Raw genomic sequence first — 25,481 nt, forward strand, 5'->3', positions numbered from 1 at the left:
ATGATCCAACTCCCCAAGACACTATCCAAATTGAACCCTGCCTGGAACAGTTCCGTCCTCCGTCACAGCGGGACCCACCTCCTCTTCCTCAAAATCACCCTCTCCAAACCTTCCAGGAATTTCTGACTTCCAGCCTTGCCTCCCAATCCTTCTTAAAAAACCTTAATCCTACTCCCAACATCACCACTGCTGAAGCCCAGGCTATCCGTGATCTGAAGGCTGACCGGTCCATCATCATTCTTCCGGCGGACAAGGGTTCCACGACCGTGGTACTTGATCGTCGGGAGTATGTGGCTGAGGGACTGCGTCAGCTTTCAGACAACACCACATACAAAGTTTGCCAAGGTAATCCCATTCCTGATGTCCAGGCGGAGCTTCAGGGAATCCTCAGAACCTTAGGCCCCCTACAAAACCTTTCACCTGACTCCATCAACCTCCTGACCCCACCGACACCCCGCACCCCTACCTTCTACCTTCTTCCTAAAATTCACAAACCCAATCATCCTGGCCGTCCCATTGTAGCTGGTTACCAAGCCCCCACAGAACGTATCTCTGCCTACGTAGATCAACACCTTCAACCCATTACGTGCAGTCTCCCATCCTTCATCAAAGACACCAACCACTTTCTCGAACGCCTGGAATCCTTACCCAATCCGTTACCCCCAGAAACCATCCTTGTAACCATTGATGCCACTTCCTTATACACAAATATCCCGCACGTCCAGGGCCTCGCTGCAATGGAGCACTTCCTTTCACGCCGATCACCTGCCACCCTACCCAAAACCTCTTTCCTCATTACCTTAGCCAGCTTCATCCTGACCCACAACTTCTTCACTTTTGAAGGCCAGACATACCAGCAATTAAAGGGAACAGCCATGGGTACCAGGATGGCCCCTTCGTACGCCAACCTATTCATGGGTCGCTTAGAGGAAGCCTTCTTGGTTACCCAGGCCTGCCAACCCAAAGTTTGGTACAGATTTATTGATGACATCTTCATGATCTGGACTCACAGTGAAGAAGAACTCCAGAATTTCCTCTCCAACCTCAACTCCTTTGGTTCCATCAGATTCACCTGGTCCTACTCCAAATCCCATGCCACTTTCCTTGATGTTGACCTCCACCTGTCCAATGGCCAGCTTCACACGTCCGTCCACATCAAACCCACCAACAAGCAACAGTACCTCCATTACGACAGCTGCCACCCATTCCACATCAAACGGTCCCTTCCCTACAGCCTAGGTCTTCGTGGCAAACGAATCTGCTCCAGTCCGGAATCCCTGAAGCATTACACCAACAACCTGACAACAGCTTTCGCATCCCGCAACTACCCTCCCGACCTGGTACAGAAGCAAATAACCAGAGCAACTTCCTCATCCTCTCAAACCCAGAACCTCCCACAGAAGAACCACAAAAGTGCCCCACTTGTGACAGGATACTTTCCGGGACTGGATCAGATTCTGAATGTGGCTCTCCAGCAGGGATACGACTTCCTAAAATCCTGCCCAGAAATGAGATCCATCCTTCATGAAATCCTCCCCACTCCACCAAGAGTGTCTTTCCGCCGTCCACCTAACCTTCGTAACCTCTTAGTTCATCCCTATGAAATCCCCAAACCACCTTCCCTACCCTCTGGCTCCTACCCTTGTAACCGCCCCCGGTGTAAAACCTGTCCCATGCACCCTCCCACCACCACCTACTCCAGTCCTGTAACCCGGAAGGTGTACACGATCAAAGGCAGAGCCACGTGTGAAAGCACCCACGTGATCTACCAACTGACCTGCCTACACTGTGACGCATTCTATGTGGGAGTGACCAGCAACAAACTGTCCATTCGCATGAATGGACACAGGCAGACAGTGTTTGTTGGTAATGAGGATCACCCTGTGGCTAAACATGCCTTGGTGCACGGCCAGCACATCTTGGCACAGTGTTACACCGTCCGGGTTATCTGGATACTTCCCACCAACACCAACCTATCCGAACTCCGGAGATGGGAACTTGCCCTTCAGTATATCCTCTCTTCTCGTCATCCGCCAGGCCTCAATCTCCGCTAATTTCAAGTTGCCGCCACTCATACCTCACCTGTCTTTCAACAACTTCTTTGCCTCTACACTTCTGCCTCGACTGACATCTCTGCCCAAACTCTTTGTCTTTAAATATGTCTGCTTGTGTCTGTATGTGTGGATGGATATGTGCGTGTGTGCGAGTGTATACCTGTCCTTTTTTCCCCCTAAGGTAAGTCTTTCCGCTCCCGGGATTGGAATGACTCCTTACCCTCTCCTTTAAAACCCACTTCCTTTCGTCTTCCCCTCTCCTTCCCTCTTTCCTGATGAGGCAACAGTTTGTTGCGAAAGCTTGAATTTTGTGTGTATGTTTGTGTTTGTTTGTGTGTCTGTCGACCTGCCAGCACTTTCATTTGGTAAGTCACATCATCTTTGTTTTTAGATATATATTTCCTACGTGGAATGTTTCCCTCTATTATAACCATATTGGATTTATAGGAAGATTTGGATGATGTGACAAGGTTAGAGGAAAGGTTAAGTGAAAATGAAGATATGGACTTGTCCTTGGGAAATGGTGTGCACAAATAACAGTTTGTTTGTTGGAAAGGAATGGAAATCATGGAATAGGATGATAGACTGCTGCCACACTATGACAAAAGTTTCAGAGAGTTAGCGACTAGAAGGAATTTAGATTTGCACATTGAGCTGGTTAAAATCGAAGTATACTGGCCTGCAAAATAGGGTGCTTAGGTGTTTATGTGGAATACAGACCAAACTGTAAGAGAGATTTGTTGGAGGATGAGTGGTGAATATTTTGCAAACAATGGTTAAAAACCTTTTAATGGCTTTAGCATTGGGAGGTGGCTAGAGGCAATTGTTAGAATGGATGGAGTAATCAATGGGATGAATGGGTACAGTTAACCCTGATTTTGTAGATTAAGACTTGGCTTTGAACTTGGAGGAACAGGTGGGAAAGGGATGGTTACAGGTGTTGAAGTGGGAGTAGAGGTAAGATAGGTGCACTGTGTTAGGAAATGAGGATCTTTGCAGCAGGAGCAGTTGGGTAGAGTTTCACAGTCAATGGTGAGGTGATCAGTTTTGGCAGTGGTAGAATTGGGATTGGGATTTGAGGGTTCAGCTTGGATGACAGTGGCAAACCAGGGCTCCCCTTTTAAACAGAAGGTCTGTTGCGGAGACAGATTCGGTTAAGATTCAAATGAGGGAGGCGGTCCCATAATGAGTTGTGATTCAGAGAGCTTTATGAATATCAATGTCACAATGGGAGTTCAGTACAGATTCCATCTCCTGGAGTTGAGAACATTCCAGAATTGACACATGAAGGCTGGGCTAGCATCTGCATTTATGTTCACGCATTCATTTCTCGTGATGGTTCCCTATTTTTGTCAACTCCCTGTACTACGCTGAGGAGAGGAAACACTTCCACTTCAGTATATTAGTGTGCCTCATTAAAACTCATAAAAATGGGCGAGAATGTCCAGGCACGAACTAGAGAGTAGATGTACAAGATACTTTAAAAGATCATCAGATTTCACTAGACTATATCTCTCACACAAATGAAGACAGAAACTATGGGTGAATTTTAACTTAAAGTGTACCTTAGTGCACATTGTAAGTAGCTGGTTCATGCAGTTGCAGGTAGGGCTCCACCCAGTAAAGCCTCACTCACTCGTTTGTTACCCAGGAGTGTCAAGTTGAGATGGCAGCAACACTAGGGATAGAAAAAAACCGGCCTCTTAAAACCAATACCAGCGTTTTAGTTCTGAATTACCTGTATTTTTCAGTATGTGTTTGGTCTCAGTTATAAAGGCTTTTTAAATTTTTTTCTGATACCTGGGTAAATACACTGGTACATGAATTTTCTATAGAAGTGGTCCTAAATTTTTTTCATTTTTAAATGAAACTTCTTTTTTTTAAAAAAATAGTAATATTTATTTATAAAATCTCGATTGCTTTGAAATATTTGGTTTGCTTATTATAGCATGCTATGCATGATATTTCAGTAAGAAATCTGACAGTTAGCTACAAGCAACAAACACATGACATAAGAATCACTACAGCATCATTGAGACAGTAATGTATCTGTTGCCATGTGGCATAGTCTATTAGATGGTACACATATCCAAGCTGTGTGTAATACTTGCCCCTAACTGATCTCAGCATTGCCAACTGCCCGATGTGGATCATACTGTCTGGCCACAATAACTTGATGATTTCCTTAGTTCTGATGCAAGAAGAGAAAATTGGTACTGCTTGAAAGATATTCATTTGTCTACAATTACTGCCCATGTCCAACTGCCCCTAGATGCAAAGTATTACAAAAGGCTTGCGTCCACTAACAAATAAATTCTGTAAGCCCTTGCTGATGTGTTCACATTGGATTGATTCAAGTGATCAGGAAGGATGTCATAGGTTTGGAATCATGTGGGCACTGACTGAGGAAATGTTCAGCAGTAGACAGTCCATGTACAACTTTATACTTACTAACAACTATTTCACCTTTGACTGACAGACATATGAACACATCAGGGGTACGACCATGGAAACCAGGATGACTCCAGCCTGTGCCAACCTTTTCATGGGTCACTTAGAAGGGGCTTTCCTGGGATCCATAAGCCTTCAGCCCCTAGTTTGGTTTAGATACATTGCTGACATCTTTACCATATGGACTCACAGTGAGGCTGACCTGCTAAAATTCCTGAAATCTCTGAATATCTTCTCCCAATTAAATTTCACATGGTCCTGTTCTGAATCCCATGCCACTTTCCTTGATGTTGATCTTGTCCTCATCGAAGGCCAGCTACACACTTCTGTCCACATTAAACCTACCAACAAACAACAGTACTCACATTTTGACAGTTGCCATCCTTTCTATATCCAACAATCCCTCCCATACAACCTTGGCATTTGAGGCAAATGTATTTGTTGGGATGCAGATGCTTTGCAGCAATACACCACCATTCTCACCTCAGCCTTCACTGGATGTAATTATCCCACTACCCTAGCTCAAAAGCAGATTTCTGGGGCTATCACATCCAATCCTGGTACTGCTGATCCCTCCAAAAAACAGCTCCAGAGCACACCATTGGTGACTCAGTATTATCCTGGTCTGGAATGTGTTAATCAGGTACTTCAACTGGGCCATGACTTCCTAAAATCATGCCCTGAAATGAGATCCATTCTATCCAAGATTTTGCCCACCACACTTAGAGTAATTTTTCATTGCTCTCCCAATCTCCACAACATTCTTGTCAGACCCCATGCTCCTTGTGCACCCATCTCCCTACCCTATGGCTACTACCCCTGTGACCTTGCCAATGAAAAACTTGTCCTATGCACCCTCTTACCACTAATTATATCGGCCCTGTAACTGGCAAAACATGTACTACCAAAGAGAGAGCCACCTGTAAAATGACACGTAATATATCAGCGATTATGTAAACGCTGTTCATCCTTTTACATTGGCATGACTACCAGCAAATTATCAATTACGATGAATGGGAATAAGCAGAGGGTGTATACTGGCAACACGCCAAATCTTGTTGCAGAGCATGCTCTACAACATGACAGTTGTGACCTTGGTGGCTGTTTCATCACATGCTCCATCTATATTTTTTCCACAGACACCAGTTTCTCCACCAGTGGGAATTAGCGCTACAACGTGTCCTTGGTCCTTGCCACCCACCTAGCTTTAATTTACGTTAAATTCTTCTGCCTCAGCATTTCTTTACAGTAACTGCTCTTTTCTTCACTCCATTATAGTTTTCTACATCTTTTATTGTTTTAACTGCATGTTTTTCACCACCCCCTCCCACCTGTGTAATGTGCAATGCACTTTATGCTCTTATTAACTAATGCACATTGTTTAAGCAGTAATCTTTTTCCTGCATATTAGACTGTCTTCCTCCTTTGAGCTCCCAGGTTTTCAAGTCTCATCTAATGTAGTCCCCAACAATCAGTCTTTCCTTCTTGTTTGGCCCAGTAAGTCTCCCCTGACCCGCATTTCTGAGTGACTTTCCCAAAACTCTCCAGTCCTTTTCCTTCAACTCTCTTCCTTCCCCTTCAATCCTTCTGCCTGAAGAAGAAGCCACTGGTTCCAAAAGCTTGCCTAATTATGACCTTCTTGTGTGTGTTTTCTGCCACTGCTTGATGAGTACATTTTTTTATCCATCCAATTAAATTATCTTGGCAGAAATGGATTGTTTTCTTTGCTATAAAATACTTAGGATGCTTCACATGCTTATAATATCTTCAGGTTTGTCCCTATGTATTACCATCAGCTTAGACATGGACAAAAGTCAGTTTAAGACCAGTCAGGCAGTACACATAAGACATTGTAAGCTAATGGTGGTAGTCAGAGGCTTTGAAAGCCAATGAGGTCCTATTGCAATAGAGTAGTCATGAGAGAGGAATTTTAGAATTCACTGGGGAGTCAATACTACATGTTAAGTAATTTTATCATACTGTGTTAGTTACTGATGTCTCTTTTATAGAACATAACCTGTAAACAGAGCAAGAGTTGTTGTCAGCCTCACACTAAACGTATACCAATAGTGAAAACCAGACAATCTAAATACAAAGCAGAGTAATTGCTGGTGTAGCAATGAGATGATTGACTGTACACTTCATGTAGCATGGGAAAAGACCCAAAACTCTCCACCAGTCAGACTTGTGTCCAAGTTAACAAGGTTCCATACATATGCATGTGCAATATTTCAGCCAGACTGGTCCCATCATTGGAGGTGGACTTGTGTGTGGCAAGGAAACTGTGTATTGCTTCCTAAGTCAGCATCATTAACAAGTCCTTACACATTGTGTTTTGAGCTTCCAGACCACCAACTTTGCCTTTGGCTGAAGGTCAAATGGGAGGGAATGTTGGTCAAGTGTTCGATGCCATTATGGCAACAGACAGTCTTGAACTGTGATGGCATAAACTGGGGACATCAGTGTCTGTGGCACTCAACTTATTTTAAAAATTGTAGAGGGCATACAGGAGGTAGAGAGGGTGGTTGTTGACAGGATTCGCGTCACAAGCAGCTATATAGCTCCATGTCTCCATGAAATTGCCTAACAAAATCAACATGCGTTCTCTCCTGCAGGTTGTCTGGGCATACCCATTTAATCACTTTGTTGGGGCATCTAATTCAGGGAGCAGACATAACAAGAGTGGTATGCATGGTTAATTGCAGTGTTATTACCAGGCAAATATACATGCTGCTGAGTTATTATCTTCGTGCACATCATCCCCCAGTGGGGGGCATGAAGTAGCTGGAGGATCAAGGCCAAGTGGGGGCAGAATGATGATGCAGCATTCAGAGTCATCTGAGGCTAAATAATAAGAGTTCACCTGTTGTGTTTAGCGCATGCTGCATCACAGATTACTTACAAAATGCCAAATCTGCTTGTTTTTGTAAATGCTCCAACCCCTCTAACTGCACTTCTGACAAAACCTTGCATAGTATGAGGTAGCTAGCAGACCCTACAGCTACCACACAACTGTCAGTGGGAACTCATCCAAGGCTTGTTGCGGGAGGTACTTGCTGAGTGCAAAACAAACTTTTTTCTGCCAGTCAAACTCAAATGGGGGAGGAGATTGGGGGGGGGGGGGCAATGGCTAGATGTGGTAGGATACCTAAATTGGCATGTTGAGCAGTGGTGCAGGAGTACACTTTGGAGTTAATGCTTAAAAACAATGCCCACCATTGCAGTCTCTGCACTGCCTTTTCTGGGAGCTTTGACCTAGGCCCAAGAAGTTATATTACCAATCTGTGTATAGTTAAATGTGATGTTTGTTGCTGTATGAATATACAGGAAGCTTCTTTACACCATATATTACTGCTAATGCCTCTTTCTCAGTCTGTGAACAGTTCAGTTGCATTGTTAATGCTTTAGAGATATAAGCAACCTGCCTTCAGGACCACTCTGGTATTGTTATGCCCCAATTCCACACTGTGATGCATCCATCACAAGTGTCAACAGCAATCCCAGTGTATGCAGTATCAGGCTTGTGCTGTTTTTAGACAATATTTAAGATGTTGAGACACTTTTATTGTGCAGCTGATTTAGCAGGTGCACGATTTACATTAGCAGGGTATTATCTTAGTACAGTTAGGCGATTTTACTGAGACTAGGCAGGAATACTTAAATGTTCACATTCAGTTATGTTCTATGGACATATAACAATAATAATAGAGGATGCACCCACAATTCATTCTGCAAATTCATCTACACAGTTGAAGATGTTATGCGGCACATTGCCTAGGATGTTTCTCACACTAATGTATCAGGCGAATATCAAACAAGGAAAAATCCAGGATGAAATGTAACAATATTATGAAAAGGAAAGTTGCTACTTCCCATATAGTGGGCATGCTAGGTTGCAGATACGCACAACAAAAAGTCTGTCAAAAACGCACACATGACTGTAGTCTCAGGCAAATGAAGCCACACTGTGAGCAGCAGCAACAGTATATTATGGGAGCAGTGACAAGGTTGGGATAAGGAGAAGACTGGGGTGGGGAGTGGGAGGGATAGTACGGTGGGGGTGGAAACCAGTGAAGTGCTGTGGAGGAGTGTGCACAGACAAGGTGGAGAGAGAGTAGGGCAGCTATGTGCAGTCAGGAGGAGGGGAGGTGGGTAGGGGAGAGGAGGGGAGGGAGGGGGATAGCAGAAAAGGAAAGAATTAAAAAGATTGTGTTTGATGCTAGAATGAGGGCTGTGTAGTACTCAAACGGGAACAAGGAAATGGCTAGATGGGTGAGAACAATGACATACGAAGGTTGAGGCCAGGAGGGTTATGGGAGTGTACGATATGCTGCAGGCAAAGTTTCCACCTGTGCAATTCAGAAAAGCTGGTGTTGGTGGGAAGGATCCATATGGCACAGGCTGTGAAGCAGCCATTGAAATGAAGGATGTCATGTTTGGCAGTGTGCTCAGCAACAAGGTGGTCCACTTGTTTCTTGGCCACAGTTTGTCGCAGGCCATTTGTGTGGACAGACAGCTTGTTGGTTGTCATGCCCACATAGAATACAGTACTGTGGTTGCAGCTTAGCTTGTAGATCACATTGCTGGTTCCACAGGTAGTCCTGCCTTTGATGGGATAGGTGATGTTTGTGACAGGACTGGAGTAGTTTGTGGTGGGGGGATGTATGAGGCAGGTCTTGCATCTAGGTCTGTTACAGAGGTATGAGCCGTGAGGTAGGTGGTGGGAGACCAGAAAGATAAGGCACGGGAAATTTGCTTCTCTACGAGGTTGGGAGGACAATTAAGGTCTGTGAAGACTTCAATGAGACCCAGCCATAGACTGCAGTCATACGTGTGAGTTCACAGGCGCTGACTCCATGGGGCTTAAGGGGGCCTGAGTCCCCTCAAAAATTTGTTTGGCAGTGTGGAACCCCCCAATAATTTAAGAAAATTATTAGTTGTATTATGCTTTGTAAAATCACAAAATTATGTTGGAATTTTTTATTTTCTTTGTCTGGCAATTGTTACCTTTTAAAATACATTCAGTAATGAGTTAAAGCAAATAATTATTACAGCAGTAAGCAGGTTAACTGAAAACAAATGGTGTGACTCATGATAGTGTTATAGTGCTGTGGGTACACTTAGAATTTGTCAGCACTGTGGCAGTGGCAACATCAAAAGGACTTGATCAGAAGCTATATAAAGCCCACCCTGCTGTCGCAGTCATTCAGTGTGGATAGTTTCATTCAGTGCATGCTGCAGATGTGTTTAGTGTTCCGACTTTAGTGTCTAGTGGACTATTTTATATGACTATATATTATTCATTTACATTAGTCTCTTAATGTATTGTGAATTAAGTTATTACCAAAAAGGCGTGCTTGGAAGTTGATGATACTGTACGTCAACCTCCAACAATTATTGTGTCATCAATTGTTTCATTGTCTTCAGGCGAGAGCCGTTCACAGCCAAAACCTGGACAATCCAGTAAGGGAAGATCATTTCAGAAGTCTTAGTTGATCAAATATACATGGATAGAATATGAAGCATCTACCAAAAAAGTTTTTTGCAAAACCTGCAAAGAGGCAGATGATAAAAATCTATTACAATTTTCTTCAAAAAAAGAAGATGCATTTACTTCTGTAGGGTTTTCTAACTGGCAAAAGGCTTTGGAAAAATTCCATCTTCATAAAAATACATTCACGCATAAGAAAGGTGTTCTAAAACTAAATTCTATCACTAACCGAAGTGTGGCCTCCCAATTGAATGAACAGTTAGATAGTGATATGAAGAAAGGCTGTTTAGCTCTTGAGGCAATTTTTACTACCATGCAATTTTTATGCTGTCAAGGACCAGCAATTAGAGGGCACGAAGATTTAAATTCAAATTTTTTTCAACTGTTGGAACTCTGAAGGAATGACATACCTGAGTTTAAAGATTGGTTAGGGCATTCGGGGTATAAGTGGATGTCCCACGATATTCAAAATGAGATCATTGATCTACTGGGAAAGTCTGTGTTGAGAAAGGTGTTTGCTTTAATCAAGAACACTGAACATTTTTCTATTATGGTTGACAAAATAAGTGATTCTTCAATTTACAAACAAATGTCCTTTTGTATTCGTACTGTTGATGATTCCTTAATCATCAACGAAGACTTTATTGGCTTATACGAGACCCCCAACACTGAATCACAAACTCTGTTTAGTCTTTTAAAAGGAGTTTATGCTCGTCTTTATTTGTCAATGGATAACTTAAGAGAACAGTGCTATGATGGTGCCTCAAATATGAGAGGTAAGTTCAAAGGACTGGAAAAGTTAGTTTTGGATATACAACCAAAAGCACGTTATGTGCACTGCACTGCTCACAGTTTAGACTAGGCAGGGCAGATAGTCTCTGCCATCTTACTTCTATGAGGAATATTATGGCTTTAGCCAAGGACTTAATAAACAATGTAAGGGACTCCAACAAAAGGATGGGACTTTTCAGAAGCATACGCTCTGAGAGCACCAGCGACCAAGCAGGTCTATGACCCCTTTGCCCAACTCGATGGACTATGCAGGCTTCTAGTATCTTGAGAATATTGAAAAATTTTGAAGAACTTCTAGAGTTTTTTGAAACATTTTCTGCAGAGGACAAAACAGAGGCAGGTTACAGATTTGCATGCTACCTTGAGTCAATGCTACAATTCAAGACTTATTTCTTTTTTACGTCTTTATTGCCATGCAGTGAACCCAGTAGAGGATGTCAATGACAAAACTCAATGCCCTCATCTAAGTGTTGCTGATCTAGATAAATATATGAAGGCTTGATTTGTACATTGAATCGAAGGCGTGATGGTTTTGAACACTTTTGAGAATTGTGTTTAAAAGAAAAACCTTCAATTCCTCAGAATTGAAGTATATCAAAGAAGTATGAAAACAATGAAGCCAGCTCACTGCACACTTTCAAAACTCCAAAGGAATACTACAAAGCTATTTACATTGAAGCTTGTGAAACTGTGTAATCTTGCATTACTAAGCAGTTTGCTTCAACTGGACTCATACAGGTCATTGCAGTTGAACAAGACTGCTTGCTTTTAGTAAACAGAGGTGAAACAAATTTGGAAAAATCAAAAATGACCTAGACATTCGTAGACTGCACTTACACTTGAGTATGTTAGTTAATATCACTAATAAAAAACAACTGGTCTTAAAAAGCATGTGTAATGTAAGAAAGTACATTACACAAGAGCTTCCAGTTGAGGAAATATTATGTGAAGTAGTGAAGTGCATTAAGCTTCTCCAAGTGGTTCCAATCATGACAGCAATGGCAGAATGGTCATTTAGCATCCTTTGATGTCTGATGTCATACATCCGATCAAAAATGTAACAGAAGCGATTGAAAAACTTGGCTGTACTTCATGCCCACTGAGATGTTTTAGATGAATTGGATATCCCACCAGTCATCAAAGACTTCATACTCAGCAATCCAGTCAGACAGTCGACATTTGCACCTTTCTAAAGATACATATCCCTAATAATGGCATTCAGAGCAATATTAAAAATCTTTATAAAATAGAGAATTAAATACATACATAATGTTAGATTTTCAATTTAGAAATATTAGTTCTAGTTTAGTACTGTATTACTATATTACTGTAGTAGTTATTTTCAAATACTTAAATATTTTTAGGATGTAAGACCCAATTAAAACCCATGATTTACATACCTTTTGACTGAAAGTATTAGGCGTATTGTATTAACTTTATTAACTATATTAAAGCATTAACTTTGAGATTTTTTTTTTATTTAATGAACCCTGAGCCTTATTCAAAGTAAGCTTAAATTAGCTGTTTCACTTATTAATCGAAGTGCTATTACTGTGTGACAGCAATATTTTATGTTTTATTCTTTTAATGATAGTTTAGGATTTATTTAAATATAATTTCAGTCTTTTCAGAGCTATATATTCACTGCTCTTTAATAGACTATAAGCATGATTATTACTGTAAATTAAATTAGCTTTTTATGAAAATACCATGCATGTTTATGTTTTATTTCTTTTCTCAAAGCCAAAAAATGTGTCAGGTTTGTCAAGTTTCCCAGAGTGTCAAGTTATCGAGAGTCCAGTTCTTGGGGTTCTAATGTTGATCATATGACAAGAAAATGCTTAAAAAAAACTTTAAAACTCACTATTTTTCATCTAAAATTTAGAAAATTTCTGTGGCAAGACCCCCAGTATGGCCCCCTATCCCAATATTTTTTTATAACCCTGTGTGAGTTGCATTTGCATGAGTGAGTGTCTGTTGTCTGTCATCTATTGTTGATGGAGGCCTTACCGGCCAAAAGCTCTAATTGTGATAATCTTTTTGTTGTGCCGATCTGCAACTCAGCATCTCCACTATATGGTGAGTAGCAACTTTCCCTTTCATAATAATGTATCAGCTGATGTGGCAAATGTGCAATTTTTTTTCATCTATGAATTATAAACTTTAGTACCTATCTACATGTTTAAGATTAGTGATAAAGTTACCTTTAACTTGGAAATGAAAATGTGTTAAATATTTTTGTCTTTTTCCACATCCTTCAGGTTTGTTTCACTTAGAATCTATGAAAGAAACATCAGCAAAGGACATTTATAAATATGTATTATGTATTTTTACTTTTTTAACATACCTTCATCCTCTTGGATATCCATCCAGGGTTCTATGGTGTAAATAGTCTACCTAATCTAATGTAAATTACCATATAGCAGAGATGCTGCACACACACACACACACACACACACACACACACACACACACACACACACACACACGCTCTCTCTCTCTCTCTCTCTCTCTCTCTCTCTCTCTCTCTGCGAGCAGCAGCACCAATGCATGATGGAAGTGGTGCCTGGGTGGGGGTAAGGACGAGCTGGGGCGGGGAGGGGGAGGGATAGTATGGTGGGAGTGGCGGACAGTGAAGTGTTGCAGTTTAGACAGAGGGCAGGAAAGAAGGTGCGGAGGGGGGAGGGGATAAGTAGCAGAAAGGAGAGAAATAAAAAGAAATTAAAAGACTGGGTGTGGCGGTGAAATTACAGCAGTGTAGTGCTGGAATGGGAACAGGGAGGGGGGTGGATGGGTGAGGACAGTGACTAACGAAGGCTGAGGCCAGGAGGGTTATGGGAACGTAGGATGTATTGCAGGGAAAGTTCCCACCTGCACAATTCAGAAAAGCTGGGGCTGGTGGGAAGGATCCACATGGCACAGGCTGTGAATCAGTCATTGAGATGAAGTATATAATGTTTGGCAGTGTGTTCAGCAACAGGATGGTTCACTTGTTTTTTGACCACAGTTTATTGGTGGCTGTTCATGATGACAGACAGCTTGTTCGTTGTCATGCCACATAGAATGCAGCACAATGGTTGCAGCTTAGCTTGTAAATCACATTACTGGTTTCACAGGTAGCCCTGCCTTTGATGGGATAGGTGATGTTAGTGACCAGACTGGAGTAGGTGGTGGTAGGAGGATGTATGGGACAGGTCTTACAACTAGGTCTATTACAGGGGTATGAGCTATGAGGTAAGGGATTGGGAGCAGGGGTTGTGTAAGGATGGACTATTATATTGTGTAGGTACAGTGGATGGCGGAATACCACGGTAGCAGGACTGGGAAGGTTAGTGGGCAGGACATTTCTCATGTCAGGGCATGACGAGAGGTTATCGAAACCCTGGCGGAGAATGTAATTCAATTGCTCCAGTTCTAGATGGTACTGAGTTACGAGGGGAATGCTCCTTTGTGGATGGACTGTGGGACTTTGGGAGGTGGTGGGAGACTGGAAAGATAAGGCACGGGAGATTTGTTTTTGTACAAGGATGGGTGGATAATGACGGTCAGTGAAGGCTTCAGTGAGACCCTCGGTATATTTTGAGAGGGACTGCTTGTCACTGCAGATATGACGACCACAATCCCCAAAGCCCTCAACATGCAAACTAACCTTACATCCACAGAAAGAACTGCAGTCCACCATCTGAAAACTGATCCTACCTGCTGACAAAGGCTCCACCACCATTGTTTTGAACCACAAGGATTATGTGGCAGAAGGACTCCATCAGCTGTCAGATACTTCCACCTACAAACCATGCCACAGTGATCCCATTCCAGTAATCCAGCAGGATCTCGAGTCACTACTCAAATCCTTAGGCCCATCCCAGAACCTCTCCCCAGAGTCCATCTCTCTACTTACCCCTACCACTCGCCGCACTCCCACCTTCTACATGCTTCCTAAAGTCCATAAACGCAACCACCCAGGATGCCCCATTGTGGCCGGTTACTGTGCCCCCACTGAGAGAATCTCTGCTCTTATAGACCAACACCTTCAACCTATTACCTGGAACCTATCCTCCTATATAAAAGATATCAACCATTTCCTCAACCCACTCTCCACAGTTCCTGTCCCTTTACCACACGGTGCCCTGCTCATCACTATTGATGCCACCTCCCTGTACACTAACATTCCTAATGCCCATGGCCTTACTGCTGTTGAACACTGCCTTTCCAGACGCCCTATGGATTCCAGACCAACAACCTCCTTCCTAGTCTCCATGACCAACTACATCCTCACCCACAATTACTTCTCCTTTGAAGGCATTGCCTATAAACAAATCCATGGTACAGCTATGGGCACCTGCATGGCACCATCCTATGCTAACCTATTCATGGGCCATCTAGAGGAATCCTTCCTAAAAACCCAGAATCCTAAACCCCTTACCTGGTTCAGATTCATTGATGGCATCTTTGCTATCAGGATTGAAGGTGAGGACACCTTATTCACATTCCTCCAGAACCTCAACAGCTCTTCCCCCGTTTGCTTCACCTGGTCCTACTCAATCCAACAAGCCACCTTCCTGGATGTTGACCTTCACCTCATAGATGGCTACATCTGTACCTCCGTCCATATCAAACCTACTAACCACCAGCAATACCTCCACTTCGACAGCTGCCATCCATTCCATACCAAGAAGCCCCTTCCACACAGCCTAGCCACATATGGTTGTTGCATCTGCAGTGACAAGCAGTCCCTCTCAAAATATACTGAGTGTCTCACTGAAGCCTTCACTGACCGTAATTATCCTCCCATCCTTGTACAAAAACAAATCTCCCGTGCCTTATCTTTCCAGTCTCCCACTACCTCCCAAAGTCCCACAGTCCATCCACAAAGGAGCATTCCCCCATAACTCAGTACCTTCCAGAACTGGAGCAACTGAATTACATTCTCTGCCAGGGTTTCGATAACCTCTCGTCATGCCCTGAAATGAGAAATGTCCTGCCCACTAACCTTCCCAGTCCTGCTACCGTGGTATTCTGCCATCCACCGTACCTACACAATACAGGATCATTCAAAAAGAATACCACAACTTTAAAAATGTGTATTTAATGAAATATACATAATATAACCTTCTGTTATACATCATTACAAAGAGTATTTAAAAAGGTTTTTTCTCACTCAAAAACAAGTTCAGAGATGTTCAATATGGCCCCCTCCAGACACTCGAGCAATATCAACCCGATACTCCAACTCGTTCCACACTCTCTGTAGCATATCAGGCGTAACAGTTTGGATAGCTGCTGTTATTTCTCGTTTCAAATCATCAATGGTGGCTGGGAGAGGTGGCCGAAACACCATATCCTTAACATACCCCCATAAGAAAAAATCGCAGGGGGTAAGATCAGGGCTTCTTGGAGACCAGTGATGAAGTGCTCTGTCACGGGCTGCCTGGCGGCCGATCCATCGCCTCGGGTAGTTGACGATAAGGTTTTATAACTAACCTTTTTTGTAGGACTCTCCATACAGTTGATTGTGGAATTTGCAGCTCTCTGCTAGCTCTGCAAGTCGATTTTCTTGGGCTGCGAACAAATGCTTGCTTGATGCGTGCTACAATTTCATCACTCGTTCTCGGCCGTCCAGAACTTTTCCCTTTGCACAAACACCCATTCTCTGTAAACTGTTTATACCAACGTTTAATACACCACCTATCAGGAGGTTTAACGCCATACTTCGTTTGAAATGCACGCTGAACAACTGTCGTCGATTCACTTCTGCCGTACTCAATAACACAAAAAGCTTTCTGTTGAGCGGTCGCCATCTTAGCATCAACTGACGCTGACGCCTAGACAACAGCGCCTCAAGTGAACAAATGTACAACTAAATGAAACTTTATAGCTCCCTTAATTCGCTGACAGATAGTGCTTAGCTCTGCCTTTTGTCGTTGCAGAGTTTTAAATTCCTAAAGTTGTGGTATTCTTTTTGAATCACCCTGTATAATAGACCATCCTTACACAACCTCTGCTCCCAATCTCTTACCTCATAGCTCATACCCCTGTAATAGACCTAGGTGTAAGACCTGTCCCATACATCCTCCTACCACCACCTACTCCAGTCTGGTCACTAACATCACCTATCCCATCAAAGGCAGGGCTACCTGTGAAACCAGTAATGTGATTTACAAGCTAAGCTGCAACCATTGTGCTGCATTCTATGTAGGCATGACAACCAACAAGCTGTCTTTCATCATGAACAGCCACCAATAAACTGTGACCAAAAAACAAGTGGACCATCCTGTTGCTGAACACACTGCCAAACATAATATACTTCATCTCAATGACTGATTCACAGCCTGTGCCATGTGGATCCTTCGCACCAGCCCCAGCTTTTCTGAATTGTGCAGGTGGGAACTTTCCCTGCAATACATCCTACGTTCCCGTAACCTTCCTAGCCTCAACCTTTGTTAGTCACTGTCCTCACCCATCCAGCCCCCTCCCTGTTCCCATTCCAGCACTACACAGCTGTAATTTCACCGCCACACCCAGTCTTTTAATTTCTTTTTATTTCTCTCCTTTCTGCTACTTATCCCCTCCCCCCTCTGCACCTTCTTTCATGCCCTCCATCTAAACTGCAACACTTCACTGTCCGCCACTCCCACCATACTATCCCTCCCCTTTCCCGCCCCAGCTCGTCCTTACCCCCACCCAGGCACCACTTCCATCATGCACTGGTGCTGCTGCTTGCAGTGTAATTTCAGCTCTCTGAGACTGCAGACGTGTGTTTCAAGTTGCATTTGCGTGTGTGTGTGTGTGTGTGTGTGTGTGTGTGTGTGGGCGCGCACGCTGCTGTTATTGTGCCTATCGCAACTCGGTATCTCTGCTATATGGTGAGTAGCAACTTTCCTTCTCTGATATTGTTATATCCCATCCTGGATTTATTTGATTAATCTAAGGTAAAATGAGTGAAGCTTTATGACTAATGAAGCTCCATCAACAGAGCTATCCAAGCACGGCTCACAGTCATCCCTTACAGCTGTACGTCTTCTCCTAACTTTCACACTTCATGGAAGTTCTCCCGCGTACCTAGGAGGAATACCACTCCTGGAAAAAATGATACTGTGGAGAAATGGCTTCACCATAGGCTAGGGTATAGTTTCCAAAATGAATTTTCACTCTGCAATGGAGTTTGTACTGATTTCAAACTTCCTGGTAGATCAAATCAGTGCACACTCTGCTGCAGAGTGAGATTTCCTTTTAGCAGGCAGAACACCTGGAAGTCACACAAATTAGAAGAATAAGAAATCAAATTTCTGCATACAACTGACACAGATAGAAATGACTATTGATGTTTTGCACATTCTTCGATGCCTTGGCTTCATTGATAAGATTGCTAGGTACTTGAATTTGTAAGTGACTCCACAGACGCTCAGTTGTGATCACAACAGTTGTGTGGAGCATGTGAACTTTACACAGGTATTGTATCTCTTCTTCTGAGATCATGTAGATGCATAAGCTTGTTTCACATCCATGAATGCCCTCTTTCATGATGGGGTCACTAAGCCAGGCACAGGCAGCTGTCATCAGTTGTTGAAGTAGTTAATATAGTGGATCTGATTGGGTTTTGCCTTACACTAGCCCCTGGAAGTGGTACTAATTCATACTGAAGTCTGCATAAGCTACTTACTACATTTTTTTATTTAATATGTCTCTGCAATAGGTAATGAAATGCTGGCTATCATTTTCCACACTGGAGTAGATGCAAGGACACGTGGCTCAAATGAGACAAAGAAAATAACTGGGATGAAATTCTATATGGATGACAATATCAAATAAGAAAATGGGCCAATGGAAAATGGTTTCAGTCGAGTAAAATAGTTGAGAGTTAGCATGAACACTGTGGAGCAGCATTTAGAAAATATACTGGAACATATTGATGGAACTGTCCCTGAGTTCCAAGTACTTGGACATAACCTCGGGAATACACCCACTCCTCCATGAACCATGGCACCTGCCATTGGTGGGGAAGTTTGCATGCTTCAGGGATACAGATAGCTGTACTGTGGGTGCAACCACAATGGAGGGCTTCTTGTTGAGAGGCCAGACAAACGTGTGGTTCCTGCAGAGGGGCAGCAGTCATTTCAGTAGCTGCAGGGGCACTGTAACATCAATGACAAGGGCCTTGTTGTGCTGGTACTGTGAATGGCTGAAAGCAAGGGGAAACTATAGCCATAATTTTTCCTGAGGGCGTGCAGCTCTAATGCATGATTAAATAATGATGGCATCCTCTCAGATAAAATAGCCCCCATTCAGATCACCAGGTGGGGACTACTCAGGAGGATGTCATTATCAGGAGAAACAAAAGTGATGTTCTACAGATTGAAGCATGGAATGTCAGACCTCTTAGACAGGAAGGTAGGTCAGAAAATTTAAAAAGGGAAATGGATAGGTTAAAATTAGATATATTGGGAGTTAGTGAAGTTCAGTGGCAGGAAGAACAGGACTTTTTTTGTCAGGTGAACACAGAACTATAAAGACAAAATCAAATAGAGGTAATGCAGGAGTCGGTTTAATGATGAATAAAAAAAATAGGAATGCAGATAAGTTACTATGAACAGCATAGTGAATGCACTAGTGTAGCCAAGATAAAAATAAAGCCCACACCCAGTCCAGTAGTAAAAGTTTATATGCCAACAAGCTCCACAGAAGTTGAAGAGATTGAAGAAATGCATGATGAGACCAAAGAAAGTATTCAGATAGTTAAGGGGCATGAAAATTTTATAGTCGAGGGGTACTGGAATTCAATAGAGAACAAAAAAATAGTAGGTGAATACAGATTTGGGGAAAGGAATGAGAGAGAATTATGGCAGACTCAAGTGTTAATGTTTGTAAATTATATCTCTGAGCTTTGTTTACATTCTTATTACTAAGAAACTGTTATCATCTCTGATCTTGTTCACATCTACAATGTTTTGAGTGTTCATTAAATGTATAAATACATCTTTTCTTGTTTTTTATTGACCTTTTACCATAAACCATAAATCATATTGGTGAGCCCAACATGATTAATAAGAAGTGGAACACATTTGTGGTTAGTGAAATGTAAAAATGACTGGTGACAGCAAGGACACAAATGCAACGCCTGCATCAGTATAGAACAAAGGGGATATTGCTCGTGTTCCATTGATGATTCCACCCATCTGGAAGAAAAATATATAGGTATGGTTCCTTCAAGTTGAAGCACAGTTTACCACAGTGGGTATCCACTAACGAAACCACAAAATTCAATCATGTTGTTGCATCACTGGAGTGGATGTTGTAGAATTAATATCCAACTTTTTGACTCTACCATTATCTACCACTCTGTTCACATAGCTTACAACAAGACTACATCAGGAATTTGAAGAGTCATAAAACAGAAAAGTAACAAAATTATTAGCACAAATGGAATTAGGTGATAAGAAGCCAACTCAGGTCTTATGTGAGATGTGAACTTTAACTGGTAAACAACTCAAGGATGATTTTTTGAAAACCATATTTATGCAGCAGCTTCCTGTCACCGCATGTTCTATACTAGCTACAAGTAAAGACAATCTTGACACCATAGCCACTGTGGCTGACAAAATTGTCGAATTTTCACAAACGGGGTTGAATATATGTACTCAAACCTTGCAGGCATCATCCACTATTGCAGTCAGTAAAGTAAATGATACCAGTAATGATAGAATCTCAAAATTAGAAATGCAGATTGCTGAATTAATGCTGACAATCAATGAATTGAAAACATTGTTACGTTCAAGAGACATCTCATGTTCGTCTAGCTCCTCACAAAGTAGATGATGGGACAGGTCACAGTCAGCCAAGCATTTTAATCCTAATGGAGCACTGTGTTGGCATGACTTTAAATATCACCACAGATCAAAGGAATGTCAGAGGCTGTGCTTGTTTGACCATCTCCAACCCAAAATTCTAACAAACAGTCAAACTCAAATGCTCCACACTAGCAGTGGCAGGTGATCGGAGCCAGCTTTCATGCCGTCTATTTACAGACAGAAATAGTGGAAGTCATTACTTAATTGACACCAGAGCTGATATTTCAGTAACTCCACCCTCAAATAGTGATCACTGAAAGAAAACAGATCATAGACTTTATGCTGCAAATGGCACTGGTATTAATATTTACAGAGAGCATCTACCGTATTATTACTCAATTTGGGTTTGCAGCACAACTTCACATAGAATTTGGAAATTGCAGATGTGCAATCACCAATTATCAAAGCTGACTTCATTCACCATTATAATCTTTTAGTAGACTTCAAGAACAGACAACTCATTGATCCAGTAACGTCAGCAGCAACATCTGGCACATTGATTAAGGTCTCAGGCATAGAAACAGTTCATGTAATACCACCAGATTGAAAATATGCTGCCATTATAAAGAAATTTCCCAACTTGTTCCACGAAAACATCCATTTTGACATCCCAGATACCACTGTTTATCATATGATTGTCACAGAAGGAAATCCTGTAGCAGCAAAGGCGCGACGACTACCACCAGATAAACTTAAAGCAGCTAAAGCAGAGTTTCAACAGATGATTAACATGAAAATCTGCCAGCCATCAAAGAGCACCTGGGCAAGTCCCCTCCACTTAGTTCCCAAGAAAGACAGATCCTGGAGGCCTTGCGGAGCCTACCGTGCTCTCAACAAAATCACCAAGCCTGACAGGTATCCTATGCCTAAGCTTCAAGATTTTAATAGACAGCTACATGGAAAACAAATATTTTCAAAGATAGATCTGGTCAGAGCTTATCATCACATACCTGTACATCCAGATGATGTACCTATGACCACAGTGATAACTCCATTTGGTTTGTTTGAGTTTTTGTGACTTCTGTTTGGACCTCAAAACACAGCACAAACTTTTCAAAGGTATATCAACAATATACTGAGAGACCTGGATTTCATGTACTGTTATATAGATGACATTCTAGTGGCATTACAAGATGAAGTAGAGCATAAGAAGCAACTTCAATTGCTTTTCGAATGCCTCAGTAAATTCAAATCAGAATCAATCTGAACGAATGCATTTTCAGTTCAATAGAAGTACCTTTCCTGGGATATGTGGTAACTGCAGAGGGAATCAGACCATTACCAGATCGAGTCCAAACCATTGTTGACTATCTGTTCCCTATAAAGATAAAAGAACTGTGCCAACTTCTTGGCCTCATTAATTTTTGCTGAAGAGCACTACCAAATTCAGCCAGTAAACAAGCAGAGTTTTTGAACCTACTCCATGGGACTAGGAAAAATGATAACAGGAAAATTAATTCAACATAAAATCTTTGACAAGCCTTTAATGACCTAAAAATAGCTTGGCCAATTCAGCACTCCTGGCTCATCCATCTTCAAATTTATCTCTAATTTTAATGGTTGACAGCTCAGATTATGCTATTTGTGCATCTTTACAACAAATCAAAGACAATAATCTGCAACCGTTAGCATTCTTCTCCAAGAACTGACAAATGCTGAGAGGAATTACTCAACCTATGACAGAGAACTCCTCACTGCCTACTCGCAGTGAAGCACTTTCAGTACATGCTTGAAGGACATGATTTTACAATTTATATTGACCACAAGCCACTCACCTTCATGTTCAAGCAACTTTCAGACAAAGCTACTCCACATCAGATTTGACACATTAGTTTCATCAGACAGTTCACCACAGACATACATTAGGCTACAGGGAAGGAGAACCTCGCATCTGATGCTTGTTCACAAATTGCTTCAATCACTATATATCCAACTGTTACCATGGAACAAATTGCGGGAAGCCAACGATGTGACACGGAGCTTCCACACATCAAGAATATGACATCCCTTGCACTTCAAATAATAATGTTACCAAATTGTAAAGAACTTGTTTGTGACATAACTGGAGATATAATTCGCCCATATGTACCTCAACAACTACAACAAGCGATTTTCAACTTGCTGCACAAACTAGCTCACCCTGGTGTTCAAGCAACCATTAATTTGGTGAGAAAGCACTACATTTGGCCATCACTAAAAAAAGACATGAAGGCCTGGAGTACAGCATGTATTCCTTGCCAACAAAGTAAAGTCTGGAGACACACCAACAGCGCAGTGGTATACTATCCTCAAACGACAACAAGATTCAGTCACATTTACATGGACTTAGTTGGGCTCCTATCTCCAACATATGGATATCACTATTTACTAACAATTATTTATCATTTTTCCCAATGGCCAGAAGCAGTTCCATTAGCTGACATCACAGTACAAGCAGTTTCATTTCCATAGTCTCAACATGGATATCTCATTTTGGCGTGCCTCATATCATAAGTACTGATCATGGAAGGTAGTCTCAATGTCAACTTTTCAAAATGTCTCACAAGAGCCATGTGCAGCTAGGGTTGGTGCTGTTGGTATGTTGGCATTGTGTAATAGGGATAGTGGTGTCTCATTTTCTTCTTCTGTTTGCTGGTGCCAATACATTTGCTAGTGTTGTTTGTCCGCAAGTGACGGCAGCAGCGTTTATCGATATCTAGTACCTGTACTATCTTTGAAAGGATGTGAAGTGTTTTCCAGGTCAGGTGTGTTGGGAGTTTGGTGGGGACGGAGCAGCAGAGATGTCTGGCAGAGCGAGGACATACCGGGACCGCTGGCGGCACGCAGGCATTGCCGGATCTAGGGGCTGTAGTTGTGAGGGCCACAACCTCGTTGTCCACCAGACCCAGCATGTTGAGTTGAGTGAACATTAATCCATTAGTGAAACCTCCACTATTTTGTGATCACACCATTTGTTCGTGTGTTGCTACTCGAGGGTCACTGTGAGACGAACAGCAGCAAGTGGAGTGTGTCGAGTTGGCGGAATCTATTAGCCATCTTCTACTGCCTGCTATTAGTTTCTGAATCTTGTGTTATTATTTGGTGAAGTAGGCAATGGCCTTGCCACAGTGGATACACCGGTTCCCGTCAGATCACCCAAGTTAAGCGCTGTCGGGCGTGGCTGACACTTGGATGGGTGACCATCCAGGCTGCCATGCGCTGTTGCCATTTTTCGGTGTGCACTCAGCCTCATGATGCCAATTGAGGAGCTACTCGACTGAATAGTAGTGGCTCCGGTCAAAGAAAACCATCATAACGACTGGGAGAACAGTGTGCTGACCACACGCCCCTCCTATCCGCATCCTCATCTGAGGATGACACGGCGGTCGGATGGTCCCGGTGGGCCACTTGTGGCCTGAAGATGGAGTGCTTTATTTGGTGAAGTGCAGCCAGCAGTATTTTACTACCTATTGGCCGCTAATGCCCCAGTTACCTGCCCTGGGGGTTAGCGTTTTCTTGGCCGCAGTGTACTTCCCCTCGTCTTGCCGATGCTGTCCAGCATGAGATGTAGTTTGACAGCCTCCTCAATTGCGGTGTGGATTGTGGTTTCTTTTGTCTACCTTGGTTGTAGTGGTTCCTTCTGCCTTTTGATGTTTTAAACATTGGATTCTGAAGACACAGTGCTGTCTGTCACTTCGCCCTCGCTTGAATTATTCCATCATTGTACTGGTTATCGCATGTTAGGTGGATTTGGTAAGAGGATTGATTGGCGTTTAAACTGTCCCTAGTTTGAGTTGCCATACTGTTATGTGTGCATAACTCTGTCTCACCGCTTATGCAGCTGTAGGGACTTTTCTCAGGTTGATCCTTGGAGCACTGTCTGTGGATTACTCCCTTTTTTTTTATTTGGTCTGATTGTGTCAATTGTTTAAAAATAATATTTTGTTTAAATTATTCCTATTGCTTGTGGCCTTCAGCCAACAAATAATTTCAATTGTTTCTTAATAAGGCTTTCAGCCATCAGTGTAGCTTGTGTTACAGTTAAATTTTTTAATTATTGTTTTAAAAATTATTTTGGTTTTTTTAATGTGTAATTGTCTTCTTCATTTGTAATTCAGGCCTTCAGCCATTAATTGTTCTTAAGTATTGCACATGGCCTTCAGCTGATAAATAATTTGAATTCTTTCTTAATAAGGCCGTCAGCCATCAGTGCAGCTTGTGTTACAGTCAATTTGTTTTTTAAATGACGGTTTTAAAATTATTTTGGTATTTTCAATGAGTAATTGTCTTCCTCTATGGTGACTGAGGCCTTCAGCCATTAATTGCACTGAAGTATAGCTTGTGGCCTTCAGCCGATAAATAATTTTGAATCTTCTCTTAATAAGGCCTCCAGCCATCAGTGTAGCTTGTGTTACAGTAAATTTTTTAAATATGATTTTTTTTTTAAATTGAGAGACTGATGAAATGTAGGATGAGATAAAAGAAATTATTCAGATAGTGAAAGGAGATGAACATTTAATAGTCATGAGTGACTGGAATTCGATAGTAGGAAAAGAAAGAGAAGGAAACATAGTAGGTGAATATGGAATGGGGTTAAGGAAAGACAGAGGAACCCGCCTGGTAGAATTTTGCACAGAGCATAACTTAATCATAGATAACACTTGGTTCAAGAATCATAAAAGAAGATTGTATATATGGAAGAAGCCTGGAGATACTGGAAAGAGTCAGACAGATTATATAATGGAATCAGGTTTTAAATTGTAAGACATTTCCAGGGGCAGATGTGGACTCTGACCACAATCTATTGGTTATGAACTGTAGATTAAAACTGAAGAAACTACAAAAAGGTGGGAATTTAAGGAGATGGGA

The 25,481-nt window shown here is 42.1% G+C and overlaps 1 pseudogene; it reads left to right on the forward strand.

The window, feature by feature from the left end:
* Positions 1-23,722: 23,722 nt before the first annotated feature.
* Positions 23,723-23,840, forward strand: LOC126420190 (5S ribosomal RNA; annotated as a pseudogene).
* Positions 23,841-25,481: the final 1,641 nt, after the last annotated feature.

The sequence above is a fragment of the Schistocerca serialis genome, chromosome 9 (genome assembly GCF_023864345.2).
Source record: "Schistocerca serialis cubense isolate TAMUIC-IGC-003099 chromosome 9, iqSchSeri2.2, whole genome shotgun sequence".
NCBI lineage: Eukaryota > Metazoa > Arthropoda > Insecta > Orthoptera > Acrididae > Schistocerca > Schistocerca serialis.